This window comes from Oryctolagus cuniculus, chromosome 13, assembly GCF_964237555.1.
Source record: "Oryctolagus cuniculus chromosome 13, mOryCun1.1, whole genome shotgun sequence".
Classification (NCBI taxonomy): domain Eukaryota; kingdom Metazoa; phylum Chordata; class Mammalia; order Lagomorpha; family Leporidae; genus Oryctolagus; species Oryctolagus cuniculus.
In genome coordinates, this window is record NC_091444.1 from 93582232 (window position 1) to 93601279 (window position 19048).

Sequence of the window (19048 nt, forward strand, 5' to 3'; positions counted from 1 at the left end):
GAAATCACAGCCCCTTAAAATAAGAGTAAACATGTGTGGTCTGTGATGCTGGTGTTTTTTTTTTTTTTTACCAAGGCTCTGACAAAAAGCCAGAGACTGTATGATGGGTAAGAGAAAGAAAATAAATTTGGAGTTCACATTAAGTACTCTAAGTACAGGCTCAGCTGGTACTGCCAGACCAGGAAATGTGTCTCATGGAGGCATCCCAATGTTTGAAATTATTCCTGGCACCTAGCATGGATGCATAGTGCCAGGAAGAAAAAAAAAAGAAAAAGAGCAAGAGAGAGGGAAGGAAAAAAAAACCACACCTAGTGATTGCTAAAATACAACTCATCAGGAGAGCAGCCCTAAGTTTTATGAAGAGTGAAAAGAAAAATAATGGTTGCTAGTAGTGACACAGAGTGTGCATCACACTCTGTTATGGCCAAAGTCACAGAGAACCTACCTGAGTGATTAGCTTTCTCCAGAGATGTCTGAAGACGTTCCTTAAAGAGCTTCTATCCTCAATGTAAAATCTACAGTGCCCACTAGAGGGCATAGCAGTGTCATTGGTTCTGGATGCCTTCCAGAAATTCCAGAATGACAAAAACAGCTGCAGCGCTCGACTGCAGGGACCTCGGACATGAACTCAGAAAGAGGCTGCCCTTGACAACTGTACAGGCCTGTGAAAGCACTGAGATTTTACCCTCCTGCAAGCTAACTCATGGGCCTAGCACAGGCTCATAAAAACTGGAGAAGACACATGATGCCTGGGTGAGAGAACAGCTTTATGACTGACAGAAGTTGCAATAAACAGAGTCTATATCTTGTGATGCTAGTTTCAGAAGTCTTACAGGACAATTTGAGTAAGATGAGGGGATCAATTCTGTTAGAGAAGAGAAATAGCAACCTTGAGTTTGGGGAAGCTGGATCATTTATAGCGAGCAGGAGGCATGATTGCCCTTTGTTCCCAGAGATACTACCTCTAGCCTCTAAGGCTGTTCACTACACAAACATTCCAGAAAAAAAGGTAATTCAGAACAAAGGCAACCGTGCCTCTACTCATGACATGCAGAACACAAAAGACACAGGGAGTGCTGACTTCAGACATCACCATATTTAGAAGCAAAGGTCATAAATAGTAATCGGTGTGTTTTATAGGAGTTGCTAAAGGGGTCATGCATCAGGATCCTAAAAGGGGCACAAGCCATCCTTTATGCACATACCTACCATTCAATACACACTGAGCAAGCACTCATCCTCTACCAGACATAGAGCCCTGGTTGTATGCAAACTAGAGTCTTTGATGAGAACTCTGCCATTTTCTTTTAACTCTCCTCTAATTGTCTAAAAACCTTATTAATCATTTTACACCATAGGTCTATTTGACAGTCTGGTAAAGCCTAAGAATCCTTTCTCATAACACCGTTTTTAAGCAATCAAAATAAACGGTTGGAGAAAGACAGCAGGTAAGACGTGCCAGCAATCTTCTCCCCACAGAGACACCAATTTAAGCAGCTAGTCACACTTCAAGTCACCTTCATAAGAGCTAGCGAAGTCAGGAAGAGAGCACAGCGCCTGGTGTTAGTACAATAATAAGAAAAGATGCATTGTAGAGGACGACAAGGAAACAACTGTCCTTTCCCAAACTCCTAGTAGTACAGTATGGAAGTAAAGACCTCTCACTAGGGAGAGAGAAATGGAATTCAGTCCAGACCTTAATCCAGAAACCCAGTACCAGTCCAGCTATGGTGAAACCCAGAGCTGTATAGGACCCCACAACCCCTGTCCTAGGTCAGTACCTTCAGACCTAGCCTTGGGACCCTCCTTAGACAAATGCCCAAGGACTGTTCCCATAACACTCCAGCAACTTCTAATACATAATGGGGCAAAACTAAAGTCAACAGAGAGTAAGGTAGGAAAGTGAATCTACAACTGTGTCTTGAAACTCAGTGCCAGGCCTGCCACAATGAGACACAGCACCTGGTGAAACCCGTAAGCCTCCATCCCGAAGCCAGTGCTCACCCATAATGCAGCTTTTAGATCTGACTCAACATCAGATGGAGATCTGCACCTTAGCGGGTTGGACTCATCTTTGCCCTTTGCCCACAGACTTGTGTGGGTCAGGTATGCACCCTTGAGACTGTGTAGGGCCTGGTGAGACTGAGACCCAGGTGGGACCCAGCTTTGGTCAGCATGGTTGGCCCTGGAACAGCTTGCACCACCCTTTCTCTAACCTAAGGCAGACAACAAGGAGCAATATTTCAACCATGAGAGAGTGAAGCAGAAAGTTGTGCCCAGACCTCTGCTTTGAAGTTCATCTCCAGGCCCAGTGCAGTGAGACCCTGCACCATACAGAAACCAGAGGGCCCCTTCCCCAGGCCAGTATTTTCAGAGATTCTCTAGACCTTGGGACCCTGTGGAGTCCTATAACCTGGCGGAATGAATAAGTATTTCAGTCCACAGCATCTCCAGACTGACATGGGCTTGGGGAGCACCTGTAAGACACCTCAGGTCCTGTGGTTATAAGACTTAGGTCCAGTTCAGTTTGGTATCAGCCTGAACAGCCAATGGACTGCCTTCATCACTCTTCCATGAACTATGGACAGAGAGCAAGGAGCAAGACTCGAACCACTGAGGTCAGGGCACAGAAATGGTCTTAGAATTGATAAAACCATCATTGGGCATATACTAACAATCCCTGTTCCCACGCCATTGTCTCAATTGTCTATGGATCCAGTCCCAAGTGAAGGCCAGTGGTCACGTTCAATTGATTTTTATCCTGGTTAGCAATTCCTCTGGTTATTGCAGTAACTTCGGGCAGCAAGTCTACTACAGCAGCAAGCAGCTCATAGCAAAATAGACTTTGGCTGTACCCCCTGCTGTGCTGATTGGGTGAGAAGTAAGTTCCGGGTGTGATCCCTAGTGGTATAGGGAGCCACATGACTTCTCCCTGCATTCCTCCCCACAACTACAGACCAAAAAACAAGAAATGAATAGCTGTCTCTTTGTAAAAATGTAGGTGGATTCCAAGACATTGCCTATAAAAGTGGGGCTGGCCCTGCAGGGACTTGTGCATCCTTGCCAGACTTTGAGCCACTGCTTCCGTGACCCTGACATGCACCTGCCAATGTCAATACTGGAACAACCCTGTTTATACTCCAGAATAACAATTCAATGACCCAATCCACAGTAGACAAATGGCCAGCCTCTCCACAACCCTGCACCCTGCCCTGCAGATGATAGTGAGCCTCATACACCCATGCTGGACTGAGAGGAAAGTTTCATATGCCCACTTGCCATTGATCGCTGTCAAAGATCATACTACAGCACCGAACTAGAACTAAAGCATACCAAAATGACACCCAGTGACATCTATTCAGAAAAAAAAAAGCCCTTTACCGTGAATGCCATTTGTTGAAAATGATAGAAACAGCTTATCCACCAGATGTACAAATATCAATGTAGAGACACAGCAAGTATGAAAATGCAAAGCAATATTATGCTCCCAAAGGAACACAATAACAATTCAGTAACAGACTCCTCACAAAAGAAGAAACCAATGAAATGCCTGATAAAGAATTCAAAAGAATTATAAGGATGCTCAAAGAGGAAATAATGACAGACAACAAAACACAATTAGGAAAACAGTGCATGATATGAACTAGAAATACAAGAAAAAGATAAACTTTAAACAGGACCAAACAGAAATCTTAGAAATGAAAAACTCAATGATTCAACTAAAAAATGGAATTGAAAATCTCAACAACAGACTAGATCAAGCAGAAGAAAGAATATCTGAACTTAAAGATAGGACTTTTGAAAAATTCCAGATAGAAAAAAAGATTTAAAGGAATGAAAACAGCCTCCAATACATTTGGGAAACCATTAAGCAAACAACCTTTAAATGCAGGGATCCTTGAGGGTGAAGAGAGGAGTAAAAGCATAGGGAACACATTTTATAAAATAGTAGCTGAGGAAAGGAGAGAGGAAGGGAGGGAAATATCATTATATTCTTAGTGTTGTATCTATGACATATATGAAATCTGTTTTCATTACATTAATAAAAATTATTAATAAAATAATAGCTGAAAACTTCCCAATTTGGAGAAAAATCTGGGCATACAACACAGAAGGATCATAAGATCCCACATAGATGTGAGCAGAAAACATTCTCACCACAATACGTTATGATTGAACTCTTAAACATACAATGTAAAAAGAATTCTAAAATCTGGAATAGAAAACCCCCAAGCCACTATTAAGATTTTAAAATAAACAGATTTTTCGACAGAAACCTTACAAAACAGGAGGAAAAAGACTAATATATTTTATATTCTGAAAGAAAAAAACCCTTGCCAACCAAAAATACTTTATCCAGTGATGCTATCTTTCATAAATGAAGGAGAAATAAAGACTTATGAAAACAAGCAAAAATTGAAAGGATTCATCATAACCAACCCAGCTTTACAAAAAATGCTTAAGATGGCTGTACATATAAAACAAAGATAACTGCCATCATGAAAACATTGAAAAATACAGTTCAATTAGAAAAAGAGCAAAGGATATTCTAATTAAAAATAAAAATTTCTGAAAATTACAGGACTGCTATGAATTATCAATAATTCAAATCGATAATTACGAATAACAACCTTGAATGTAAATTGACTAAATATTCAATTAAAAGATGAAGACTGGCTGAGTGAATCAAGAAAAAGACTCAATGATATATATATAAGAAACTCACTGGACCAGGAAAGACACTGAAAGTGAAAGGATGGAAAAAGTCCACGTAAACAGAAACCAAAAGAAAGCAGGAGTAGCTATCCTTATAGTAAATAAAATAGACTTTAAGACAAAGATTATTAGCCAGTGCCACAGTGCCGGCACCGGTTGGGGTGCCTGATTCTGTCCTGGTTGCTCCTCTTCGAGGCCAGCTCTCTGCCTTGGCCTGGGAAGGCAGTAGAGGATGGCCCAAGTGCTTGGGCCCTGCACCCGCATGGGAGACCAGGAGGAAGCACCTGGCTCCTGGCTTCAGATCAGCACAGCTCCGGATGTTGCAGCCATTTGGGGAGTGAACCAACAGATGGAAGACCTTTATCTCTGTCTCTCCCTCTCACTGTCTGTAACTCTAGCTGTCAAATAAATAAATAAAATCTTTTTTTAAAAAAAGAAATATCAGAGTCAGTGTTTACAAAACATTCCTTTAAAAAAAAAAGATTTATTTATTTATTTGTTTGAAAGGTAGAGTTACACAAAGAGAGAGGGAGAGACAGAGAGAAAGATCTTCCATCTGGTGGTTCACTCCCCAAATGATCGCAATGGCTGGAGCTGGACTGGTCCAAAGCCAGGAGCAGGAGCTTCTTCTGGGTCTCTCACATGAGTGACAGGGCCCCAAACACTTGGTTCATCTTCTGCTGCTTTCCCAGGCATATTAGCAGGGAGCTGGATGGGAAGTGGAGCAGCCAGGACTCCTGGCATGCATATGGGATGGCAATATCACAGGCACCAGCATTATGCACTACACCACAGTACTGACCCCCAGATGTTGTTTTCAACAGCAAAAGAAAATATGTCATATATTGGGCCACAAAACGAGTCTCAACATAGTAAACACAAGAATTGAAATCAGATGATGTATTTTTTTCTGACCACAGTGTAATGAAACTAGAAATCAACAACAAACAAACCTAGAAATTATGCAAATACTTAAAGAACATAATATGTGACATTATGTTATTGAATAGCATACTCCTGAATGAGCAGTGAGTCACTGAAGAAATCAATAGGAAAATTTTTAAATCCTTCAAAAATATAAGCACAGAATATCAAAACTTATGGGATACAGCAAAAGCAGTATTAGTGGCAAGGTTTATGGCAGTACAGCAAGGGAAAAATAAACCTAGGAAGATTTCAAGATGCATAACAAAACATCTCAAGGACCTAAAAAAACAAGAACAAACCAAACCCAAAGTTAGTGGCAGAAAAGAACAAAGATCAGAGCAGGAGTAAGCAAAATAGGGACTGAAAATACATTGAGATGAATTAAATGAAGAATAGACTCTGTACATCTATCACAATCAAGTGTCTACCAATTTGAAAGTTTACTGCACGTATGGAACTGGTTCCTGAGGGAGACACGATCAGGTATTCTGAACACCTGACCAGGTATGCAGCATATGTTTTATCCTGATGGAGAGAGGATCATTCCCTGCAGGCACTCTTCCCACGCAGGGCTGATTCCCTGGCAGGCATTCCACTTCTGTTTCCAAGCTAACCAGTTACGTTTGGTTGGATTACAGGAACATGTAAAATGATAATGATGACTATCATTTGTTATGCATTCACTATATGCCTTGCACTCAGCTAAGTGTTTAACCCATATTCTTGCATTTAGTGCTTATGAGACTCACAGGAGAACATTTTTTACAAATGAGGGTCAAACAACTTCCCAAAGCCCCACAAGCAATAATCAGTCGAGCTGAACCCAGGTCTGTCCCACTCCAGCTCTCTGCTATATCACCTCCTTTCCCAAACTGTCTCACTGGTTTCAGTCCAGGGGTATGCAGAATAACAAGGCCATAAATAAGAATGTCATGGTACACAACAGAAGGCTATTTAAGGGGCTGATGCAGGCAGTTCTGCCAACACTTGAGCTAAGAGATAATACTCCTGGGTGACATCATGCCACAAGTAAGCCTTTAAACGTTTATACATTTTGTCACTTGATTGAAAAGCAGCATTCTCAATTTTAATGTCATGAACCATACTAGGATCTCCTTAGATCAATACATTAGAATGTCTGTAGTACTACTGGTCCAAGGTGTGTTTTAATGAAGTTTAAACACTGAACATGCGTGTGGGGTTGAGGCTGTGGATCCCTCTTCAGAAGCAAAACTTATATTTTTTCTCTTTAGTGCTTGAGACAACCCTGAAGTACAATTAATGAAACCCAAAATATATCTATTTCATGTTATCAAAGGAAATCATCTTTAATTAATGTAATCAGAGAAAAATAATAGACTCTGGATGCCAAAATGGTGGCATCTGCTGGATCAAAGATTTGTTCCAGTAATTGTATTTGTCTTTTAAAAACATGTATCTCAAGAATTTCTAGAGTGCAGTAATTGATTTTTGACCTAAGTTATATTATATACTACTAATTCTGATTTTCGTATCTTAAGACCGTGGTGCCTTTTTAACAATGTTTAGAATGTTGATATTCCCAATGAGAAAACAATCTCTTCTTAATTTCCTACAAATAAAAATCACTTCTAGAATGATAATTACTTAATCTGAACAGCTCAGTGAGAATACATTAGAGGCCAGCGCTGTGGCGCAGCAGGTTAATGCCCTGGCCTGCAGTGCCGGCATCCCATAAGGGCGCCAGTTCGAGACCCAGCTGCTCCACTTCCAATCCAGTTCTCTGCTATGGCCTGGGATAGCAGTGGAAGATGGCCCAAGTTCTTGGGCCCCTGCACCCACGTAGGAGACCCGGAAGAAGCTCCTGGCTCCTGGCTTCAGATCGGCACAGCTCAGGCCATTGCGACCAATTGGGGAGTGAACCATCGGATGGAAGACCTTTCTCTCTCTCTCTCTCTCTCTCTCTCTCTCTGTGTGTGTGTGTGACTGATTTTCAAATAAAAATAAATAAATATCTTAAAGAAAAAAAGAATACATTGGATGCTCTCCTGTGTTGCTGTTGCCTTCCCAGTCCTTTCTATGGGAAGCTAAAATGAAACATCCTAGGCACCTGAATATGTGATGCTTGTGCACTGTGTTAGGGCTGGTGCTGTGGAATGGCAGGTAAAGCTGCCCTCTGCAGTGGCAGCATCCCTTACGGGCGCCAGTTCGAGATCCGGCTGCTCCACTTCCAATCCAGCTCTCTGCTATGGCCTGGGAAAGCAATAGAAAATGGCCCAAGTCCTTGGGACCCTGCCACCTGCATGGGAGACCTGAAAGAAGCTCCTGGCTCCTGGTTTCTGATTGGCACAGCTCTGCCCATTGCAGCCATTTGGAGAGTGAACAAGCAGATGGAAGATCCCTCTCTCTCTCTCTCTCTCTCTCTATATATATATATATATATATATATCTGCCTCTTTGTAACTCGGCCTTTCAAATAAATAAATAAATCTTAACAAATAAATAAGTAAATTCATTGTGTTTCACTCTTTTCTCCACTTCCTAATTTTTTGATTTTTAAATTTAAATTTTGGCGAGCACTGCGGCTCACTTGGCTAATCCTCTGCCTGCAGCGCCAGCACCCCAGGTTCTAGTCCTGGTTGGGGCGCCGGATTCTGTCCCGGTTGCTCCTCTTCCAGTCCAACTCTCTGCCTTGGCCTGGGAGTGCAGTGGAGGATGGCCCAGGTGCTTGGGCCCTGCACCTGCATGGGAGACCAGGAGGAAGCACCTGGCTCCTGGCTTTGGATCAGCGCGGTGCACCGGCCATAGCAGCCATTTGGGGGGTGAACCAATGGAAAAAGGAAGACCTTTCTCTCTGCCTCTCTCTCTCACTAACTCTGCCTGTTAAAAAACATTAAATTTTAAGATCCTAATTTTTAATTTATGACTCCACCCTCCCAACTAAAATACTTTGAAGCTCCTGGAAAAGCTCTCCATGCAATATTACTTTTACTAAATACTCCACTTAAAGGAGAAAATGACCAACTCTCTCTGAGAAACACACCTATATAGCTATGTGCAGGGCACAAGGAAAACAAGACCGCAGGCTCAGGTTTTTGTACACTTGTGCCCAAAACTGTCACTGGATCTCAAACCAGCTCATCAGCGTTGGCGGGGGTGGGGGAGGGGGGTGAGGCACAGGGATAGCTTCAGAAAGATACAGTGACCTACCGTGTTTCTGTGACTTGCCTCAAATCCTAGAGGTTCCACTCTGTCAAATGTTGCTGTAGCCCAACAGAACTATATCAAGTGGTAGATTGTTCCTATGTTCCCCACAGACACAAAGACTACCTGTTTCCATTTTATGAACAAATTAAAAATAGGAGGGGCTGGAGCAGTGGCATAGCAGGTAGGGTAAGCCTCTGCCTGCAGGGACAGTATCCCATATGGGTACAGGTTAAAGTCCTGGCTGCTCCCTGCTGACGGCCTGGGAAAGCAGTGGAAGATGGACCAAGTGCTTGGGCTCCTGGACCCATGTGGGAGACCCAGGTGAAGCTTCAGGTTCCTGGCTTTAAATCAGCCTGGCTTTGGCTGTTGCAGCCATTTGGAAAGTGAATCTCTCTCTCTCTCTCTCTCTCTCTCTCTCTCTCTCTCTCCCTCTTTCTATTTGTAACTCTGTCTCTCAAATAAATAAATGAATCTCTAAAATCTTTTTAAAAAAATTAAAATAGGAGACCCTGAGATACATCACCACTAGGAAAATCATGCAATCAAAGGATATTGACCTTGGAGACAACCCAGGGCAGCCTTCAGGAAGGAGAGTCACTGAGAGAAGAAATAGCTTCTCCACATGAACATCGTGGTTCTCTAAGCCTTCGGCTCACCAGTCAGGGGGCTTCTCATTACTGCTGCATTTTTGCGTCTAGGAGCATAGAAGTCTATCTAAAGATAGCACAGCAGTCTACAGCCAAGATGTTATTTGTAAAAGAAGAGCGCAGGACTATCAGAAAGCTTCCAGATGGGTTTCCTATTCAGCTAGCTCGATCCATGGCAGAGCTTCTTGCTCAGTTTTTTGCTTCATTGATCCACATGCTGATAAGATGATATGAAAGGTTTTGTCCGAACATAGGAGCCCAACCTTAGTTTCTTGGCAATTGAGTCCTGTGAAGTGAAGCAATATGAACAATGAAAACTGATTTAGCAAGGATCTATCTTACTCTGAAAATACTGGGCATATACAAGTAAACTTCTCAGCAGGCAGTTGAGCCCTGATTAGGTACCACAGCAACATGCTCCTTGGAGACTTCATGATATTGATGTTTCCTTTTGCAAACGTAAAGAACTCATGAGAATAGCAGGTATGGGCAAAATTATAACAAAGGGAGGACGCATTACCCTCAGAGTCTGTACCTATTTGTGACTATAAACCTTGATCATATTTTCTGTTAGAAGCTAACTTAAGAATATTATTTTATGGCAGACTCTGAAACTGAATGCTGCATTAGTCAGCCTTTCATTACTATGCAAATAAAAAACTAAGACAAGTTACTTATAAAGGAAGGAGATTGATTTAGGTTTTGGAGGTTCACAGTCCAAGACTGAGCAAGCCCCAGTGGGCACTTCCACTGGCAGAGTCCCGAGGTGGCTCAGAGCATGGCATGGCAAGAGTGAGCAAGCATGTCCATCCATTTAGTCTTCTGGGAGGACCCCCAAGATGTACTCATGAGGAGAGTTTCACAGGCATGGAAAGTCAAGACACTCTGGGGAAATAAAATGACCTAAATGAATTATCTCTGTGAGTGAGATCCCAGAAGAAAGAACTGGCCATCAAAGAAGGAGGTACCTTTCTCTGAAGGGAGGAGAGAACTTCCACCTTAACTATGGCCTTGTCTAAATAAGGTCGGAGTTGGTAAATTCAAGAGGCTTCCATAGCCTTGACAGCTCATGACAAGAACCTTGGATGATTACTGACATAAATAAGAGTGTCAATTGTTAAATCAACAACGGAAGTCACTGTGCACCTGCTCCCCATGTAGGACCTCTGCCCTTAATGTGCTGTACTATGCGAATTAACGGTAAAACTACTACTCAAACAGTACTCTATACTTTGTGTGTCTTTGTGGGTGCAGCCTGTTGAAATCTTTACTTAGTATATACTAAGTTGATCTTCTGTATATAAGGATAATTGAAAATGAATCATGATGAAGAATGGGATGGGAGAGGGAGTGGGAGAAGGGATGGTTGCAGGTGGGAGGGAGGTTATGGGGGAAAAGCCGCTATAATTTAAAAGTTGTACTTTGGAAATTTATATTTATTAAATAAAAGTTGAAAAAAATTTACTTATGGGAATTCTACCCTAATGACCAAATCAATCCAATCACTCTACAAAGGTCCTGCTTACAGATACCATAGTTGGATTAAGTTTACACTCTCTTAGTACCATTGATGTAAGGCTTTGGGGACCCAAGTTTTAACACATTAGCCTTTGGAGGATGTTCAGCATCCAAATTAATATCCAAATCATAGCAAATTGTACACAAAATCAACAATGAGATGGGCAGGAATCCGCAGCAGGCAAGACATGATAAAAACAAAACATGTTCTTACTGTGGTATGAGACCAAAGTGAATTATTGGCAAATGCCAGGTTTTCCTGCATGGGCCACTTGAGGACAGGGAGAACAGACCAGCAGGGACCATGGGTGAAGCAATGGTTCCATATGAGCAAAGACTAGGATTAGACAGGTCAGTCAGAGAGACAAAGGATAGGGAAGCATCCAAATGAAGCCTTTGATGACAGGATGAACTGGTAAAGGAGGATACTTGGGTTTGGAAGAATGCCCTTCTGGGGCTGGCGCTGTGGCGTAAAAGGTTAACCCTCCGCCTGTGATGCTGGCACCAGTTAGAGTCCTAGCAGCTCCACTTCTGATCCAGCTCCCTGCCGATGCACCTTAGAAAGCAGCAGAGGATGGTGCAAGTACTTGGGTGCCTACACCCACTTGGGAGACTCAGAGGAAACTCCTGTCTCCTGGCTTCAGACTGGCCCAGCTCACTTGCTCGCTCTGTCTGGCTCTCTCTCTCTCTCCCCCCTTCTCTCTGTATCTGTGTCTTTCAGATACATAAATAAACCTTCTAAAAAATACCTTTCTATGGCCAGAAAAATGGTGATATTTATTATTCCAGGTACAAAACAAGCTAAAAACACAGATATCATAAAGTTATATTTGTGTAAGATTACTAGGTAACAGTTCGTTGTGATGTGGGAAAGCCAGGGGAACAGAAACGCAATGAATACTGAGTTAGACTCTCCATTGATCTGTTGATGTGACACCTCCCTGCCTCTTTAGGATCACAGCATGTGATAAGCCAGTTTAACTGTGGCATTATATCTAATCCCACAACAAGAAGTGGTCACAGAATTAGAACAAAACACAGCATGCCAAGCCCAAGTTCAGGACAGGATTTAAAGAACCAGATTCTAAACCACACCTGATGTATCTGGCAGTCATACAGATGTCAGTTTATGGTTGATTTAGGAATTATTAAATACTCCTTCTTCCCTAACATTTGTTCTTCTTCAACAAGTCACTCCCAACATCCTCATTCATCTTTGGTTTATATATTCCTGTTTGCTTTCAAAGGAATTCTAATGCTTTCTTTTCTGCTTTCATAATATCTTTGGTAGAAAATTAATCAAGACCTGAAAACAGCCAAGAGTCAATTAACATCTATCTTAGGGTGGAATGACCGGATTTCTCTGTGCCAACATTTCAAATACAGGGGTCCACTTGGGGAACATGACCACCCTCTCCAGCCATGCCTATGACTCTGTGGAAGTGCCCTGTGTCTTTAAATGAAACAGCTCTTTACTGAGTTCTCCAACAAGGCAGCAAGATTTCCAGGACAGTGAAACGTATCTAAGGAATGCATCTATCATCTTCCTGGGACGTCAGCAATCAGCAGCTGAAGCTGTGATAGCTGTAGCTGCTGTGGTTTGGCTGGGATGAGTCAACTCTCTTATCAGATGAAAACTTGGTGTTTCTCTCATTGTCTGGAATGCACACCAGAACCCCCTGTCCTTTCCTGGTTCCACACATTAGTGAGTCTTTCCAGCCCTGATTTTCAATAACAAAGAATGGAATGAAAGCCATTAGACTTAAAAACATAAAGAAATTTTGCAGTTGGGGCTAGCGCTGTGGCACAGTGGGTTAACACCCTGGCCTGAAGCACTGGCATCCCATATGGGCGCCGGTTCTAGTCCCAGCTGCTCCACTTCTGATCCAGCTCTCTGCTATGGCCTGGGAAAGCAGTAGAAGATGGCCCAAGTCCTTAGGCCCCTGCACCCGCGTAGGAGACCCGGAAGAAGCTCCTGGCTCCTGGCTTCAGATCGGCACAGCTCAGGCCATTGCGGCCATCTAGGGAGTGAACCATTGAATGGAAGCTCTCTTTCTCTCTCTCTGCCTCTGCCTCTCTCTCTCTCTGTAACTCTGACTTTAAAATAAATAAATCTTTAAAAAAAGAAATTTTGCAGCTAATTTTAGAGTGTCAAAGTCCATTGAAACATGAACAATTTCTGAGGCTTCTATGTTAAAATAATTTGAGTAAAGTTCCACTACGCACATGCACACACACACACACACACACCTACCTTAGAAAAGTTTTTCTAAGGAGTTTTTTTGTGTGTGTGAATTAACAGTAAATTGCAGTAAGTTGGTTGCTGCCTTCTAATTTGCCTTCATTTCTACCATAGTCTGGCAGGTATTGGAACAACCTCACTGTTTAGAATTAAATGTAAAGGGTCTGGCATTGTAGCACAGTGAATTAAGCCACCGTTTGCAAAGCCAGAATCTCATATCAGAACAACTCACAGGTCCTCACTGTTTCACACACAATCCAGCTGCCTGGTAATGTGTCTGGGGAAGCAGCAGAGGATGGCTCAAGTACTTGGGCCCCTGCTTCCATATGGGAGATCCGGATGGAGTTCCTGGCTCTTGGTTTTCCGCTGACCCAGCCCTAACAATTGTAGTCATTTAGGGAGTGAACTAGTGAATGGAAAATCTCTCTCTCTCTCTTTCAAATAAATAATCTTTAAAACACAAAACAAAAAAGAATTATACCTATGAACAATGAACAATGTACAAGTATTGAAATATTGACATGGTTGCTGGAGTGTATACCATGCCACTCAGCATTTGTTGTACATTGAGGTATGTCGGTTTCCAAAGGGAAAGAGGTCTACGCCTTCTGTGTTTTCACGGCCATGAAATTTTGGGTCTTCAATGCATATCCTTAAGATAGTCTCAAGTTGAAAGACAAAAAGATTGTGAGGGGAAAATCGAGGCATTAGCTGAGATTCTAAAACCAGTTCTAAATAAAGAAAGAGTTGCCACAAATAATACCTTAGTACAAGTTACTTGCCTGGATCCTGATAGAGATTAGGACTTTATGTATTTTAGGACCATAGTTTCAGCTAATAATATATTTGTTTTTAATAAAGCTCAATAAAACATATCTATCTTGGCATCTCCCTGGGATGTTATTTTATAATTTGCTACATTTGGTTTCTTAATGTTCTTTTTATGAGCTAGAAGGACAGGGAAAAATCTTTTATTTGCAGACAGAAAATTGGACAGATAATCAACTGTCTTCCTGGAGGTTTTGTCAATCTCACTGGCCTGCCCTGTGAGGATGCTGTTCTTCAATTTCTGCTTATCTTCTTTAATTACTGCTATGTTAATCATGCCTGAATTTTCTTATTACTCCTGCAGTTGTATCTTCCTCCGGTTTTTACTGTGGTCAAAGGTTTTCAGATACTCTATTGTTGTTACTCAAAAGAAACATTCTCATTATCATACCTAACTTGGAGCAAAGGACAATGAAATTTTTTTAAAAAGGGAGGAACCTAGAAGATACTCAGCTCTTTAACTTTTTGCTTTACAATTTTTTAGTGGCTATTCCAGGAAATAGAGTCTACCTAGGTGATGAGAATTCAAGCAAAAAAAGGGTGGATATTTAGTCTAGAAGTATGATATCTGTTTCCACACCTGATTCCAGCTTCCTATTTGTGTAGGCCCTGGGAAACAGAGGTGATGGCTCAAGTGATTGGATCCTTGTCACTCACATGGATCAGCTCCAGTTTGGGGCCATTGTGGGCATTTAGGGAGTAAACTAGTGAATGAGAGAGCACTCTCTGTCTGTGTTACTTACTCTCTGTCTTTCTCTCTCTTGTTGCCTCTCAAATAAATAAATGTTTAAAAATTTAAAAAATATACAAGGAAGAAAATCTTTTAAGAAGTAAGTAGGCGCCGAGTTCTAGTCCCAGTTGCTCCTCTTCCAGTCCAGCTCTCTGCTGTGGCCCGGGAGGGCAGTGGAGGATGGCCCAGGTGCTTGGTCCCGTGCACCCGCATGGGAGACCAGGAAGAGGCTCCTGGCTCCTGGCTTCGGATCAGCACAGTGCCATTTGGGGAGTGAACCAGCGGAGGGAAGACCTTTCTCTCTGTCTCTCTCTCTCTCTCACTGTCTATATCTCTACCTGTCAAAAAAAAAAAAAAAAAGAGAGAGAGAAAGAGAGAGAGAGAAGCAGGTAGAGTTTTTGGGAAACAGAGGTTTGACTGTTGTGTATGTTACCTGAAACCTTGAAATGCTTGTTACCAAGACTCTTGCATCCCCCAGGTTCCATTGGGAAGCTGTGTAATTACCCACGTAGTTACTCTACTTGCTGGGAATCCTTTGAAGAGCAATTCATTATTTTCATTTATGCTTACATTTCAATCTTTTATTCACATATATGGTTGAAAGTCACCATGAAATAGTTGTATAAGAATTCCAGGGCCTGCGCTGTGGCGTAGTGGGTGGAGCCACCACCTGCAGTGCCAGTATCCCACATGGGCGCTGGTTCGAGTCCCGGCTGCTCCACTTCTGATCCAGCTCTCTGCTATGGCCTGGGAAAGCAGTAGAAGATGGCCCAAGTCCTTGGGCCCCTGCACCCACGTGGGAGACCCGTAAGAGGCTCCTGGCTCCTGGCTTCAGATAGGCGCAGCTCCGGCCATTGCAGCCAGTTGGAGAGTGAACTAGCAGATGGAGGACCCATCTCTCTCTGCCTCTCCTTCTCTCTCTGTGTCACTCTGACTTTCAAATAAACAAATAAATCTTTTTTTAACTTTTATTTAATGAATATAAATTTCCAAAGTACAGCTTATGGATTACAATGGCTTCCCCCCCATAACGTCCCTCCTACCCGCAACCCTCCCTTTTCCCACTCCCTCTCCCCTTCCATTCACATCAAGGTTCATTTTCTATTCTCTTTATATACAGAAGATCAGTTTAGCATACATTAAGTAAAGATTTCAACAGTTTGCTCCCGCACAGAAACATAAAGTGAAAAATACTGTTTGAGTACTAGTTATAGCATTAAATCTCAATGTACAGCACACTAAGGACAAAGATCCTACATGAGGAGTAAGTGCACAGTGACTCCTGTTGTTGACTTAACAAATTGACACTCTTGTTTATGGCATCAGTAATCACCCTAGGCTCTTGTCATGAGCTGCCAAGGCTATAGAAGCCCCCTGAGTTCACCGACTCTGATCATATTTAGACAAGGCCATGGTCAAAGTGGAAGTTCTCTCCTCCCTTCAGAGAAAGGTACCTCCTTCTTTGATGACCCGTTCTTTCCACTGGGATCTCACTCGCGGAGATCTTTCATTTGGTTTGTTTTTTGTTTTTGTTTTTTTTTATTTCCCCAGAGTGTCTTGGCTTTCCATGCCTGAAATACTCTTATGGGCTTTTCAGCCGGATCCGCATGCCTTAAGGGCTGATTCTGAGGCCAGAGTGCTGTTTACAACATCTGCCATTCTATGGGTCTGCTGTGTATCTCACTTCCCATGTTGGATCGTTCTCTCCCTTTTTTATTCTATCAGCTAGTATTTGCAGACACTAGTCTTGTTTATGTGATCCCTTTGGTTCTTAGTCCTATCATTATGATCAATTGTGAACAGAAATTGATCACTTGGACTAGTGAGATGGCATTGGTACATGCCACCTTGATGGGATTGAATTGGAATCCCTGGTATGTTTCTAACTCTACCGTTTGAGGTAAGTCAGCTTGAGCATGTCCCAAATTGCACATCTCTTCCCTCTCTTATTCCCACTCTTATATATAACAGCGATCACTTTTCAGTTAAGTTTCAGCACTTAAGAAGAATTGTGTATTGATTACAGTATTCAACCAAAAGTATTAAGTAGAACAAACAAAAAAGATACTAAGAGGGATAACATATTAAGTTGCTCATCAACAGTCAGGGTGAGGGCTGATCACCGTTTCTCATAGTGTTCATTTCACTTTAACAGGTTTCCTTTTTGGTGCTCAGTTAGTTGTCACCTATCGGAGAGAATAAGTGGTATTTGTCCCTTTGGGATTGGCTTATTTCACTCAGCATAATGTTTTCCAAATTCCTAACAGGGATCACTTTTCAGTTAAAATTTAAACACCTAAGAATAATTGTGTGTTAATTACAGAGTTCAACCAATGGTACTAGAACAAAAAAAATACTTAAATGGATAAAGTATTACATTGTACAAATAAATCTTTTAAAAAAAAAAGAATTCAAGAAAAGAGTATAGTCATGCTACTTGAGAAGTAGGGTGAATATTGCCATACACTGTAGAGTGACTGCGTTGATATTTTCTTGCTGTGATATTACTCCTGATTTGTACACAGAACAATATAGATTTGGGTTTCTGAGAAACAGCATAGGTATGGCTTCACTCTGAGATGTAGTCAATAATACAGTCATGACTTTGATTCTTATTCCTGCTTTCTGGAGGAGTTTCAGTTTTGAGCTCTCTCTACATAAATGGCAACCTTCACTAGGCTACTGTCATACTTTTTACCTACTCTAACATGGCAACATTCACAGTTTCTCAATTATTTGCAGTTTTCGAGTAAGCACTGGAATGTCAGCTACTCCAAAACTGGACCTAACTTATTTAGGTTATATTTTCATAACCTAGCACATGGCCAGACCCCATTCTATGCCCTAAATAAATATCGATTAAATGATTGAATAAATAAATGAATTAAATGTAAATAACTTACTGTGTTTCAAAAATATATCTACCATGTGTACATTGTTTGTCAGAGGTGCATGTGCCCTTAAGACAGCTTACTTTTTTCCCAAAGAAATCTTTATTTAAGGAATAAAAACCTCATGCATTTCATAAGTATAACCTTAGGAATGTAGTAATGCTTCCCACCATACCCACCCTCCAACCACACTCCCACCCCTCCTCCTTCTCCCTCTCCTCTTCCCAGTCCCATTCTCCACCAACATCCATTTTCAATTAACTTTATATCCAGAAGACCAATTCTATACTAAGTAAAGAGTGCAACAATTTGCACAAAAGAAAAAAAAACTTTCTCAACAGTCAAGACAAAGGTTGTTCAAAGTCATTGTCTCTTGAAGTTAATTCCATTTCTTGGTTTTTTGTTGAAACTTAATTAACTTTAAAGAGGCACCCAAGAATGATACATCTTTTGCGAGCACTTAGACATAACTAAACTTATAAGACATAAGAATTTCCTCCACTTAATGCATTAAAAGAAAGTAAGTCCTTGAGAAGGAGTTTTATCATTAATTAAGGAAGCACCTAAGAAAATAAAGGCATGGAGTTGGACCCTTAGGTATAACTAAGACTATGAGACATAATAATACACTAAAACTAACTAAATCTTTGAGAACAATTTTACTGTTAATTCTCATAGTACAACTCTTTGTGGACAGACGTCTTGCATGGGAAGTTAGCACACAGTGACTCCTGTTGTTAATTTAACAATTAACACTCTTATGCATGACGTCATTGTTCACCCAAGGCTCTTGACTTGAGCTGCCTAGGCTATGGATGCCTTTTGAATCCACAAACTCCATCAGTATTCAGACAAGACCATAAGCAAAGTAGAAGTTCTCTCCTCCCTTCAGAGAAAAGTACCTCCTTCTTTGATGACCACTTTTTCCCTGGGGTCTCACCGACCAAGGTCCTTCATGTAGGACATTTTTTGCCACAGGGCCTCTGCTTTCCATGCCTGAAATGCTCTTGTGGACTTTTCAGCCAGACAAAATGCCTTAAGGGATGTTTCTGAGGTCAGAGTGCTACTTAAAACAATTGTCATTCTATGAATCTGCTATGTGGATTTCCCATTTTGGAACATTCACTCCTTTTTAATTCTGTCCATTATTATTGCCAGATCCTTAATCCTATTTATATGATCACTTTAACACTTAATTCTATCTATGTGATAACTTCAACACTTAATTCTATTCATATGATCACTCTAAAACTTAAGATAGTATTTTTACCAGCCAGCTTAAGGGGATTTGGGGTCCCATGGCAAGTTTTTAACTGCACCCTTAGAAATAATTCCATAGGAATCTATGCAGAACTATACAGCT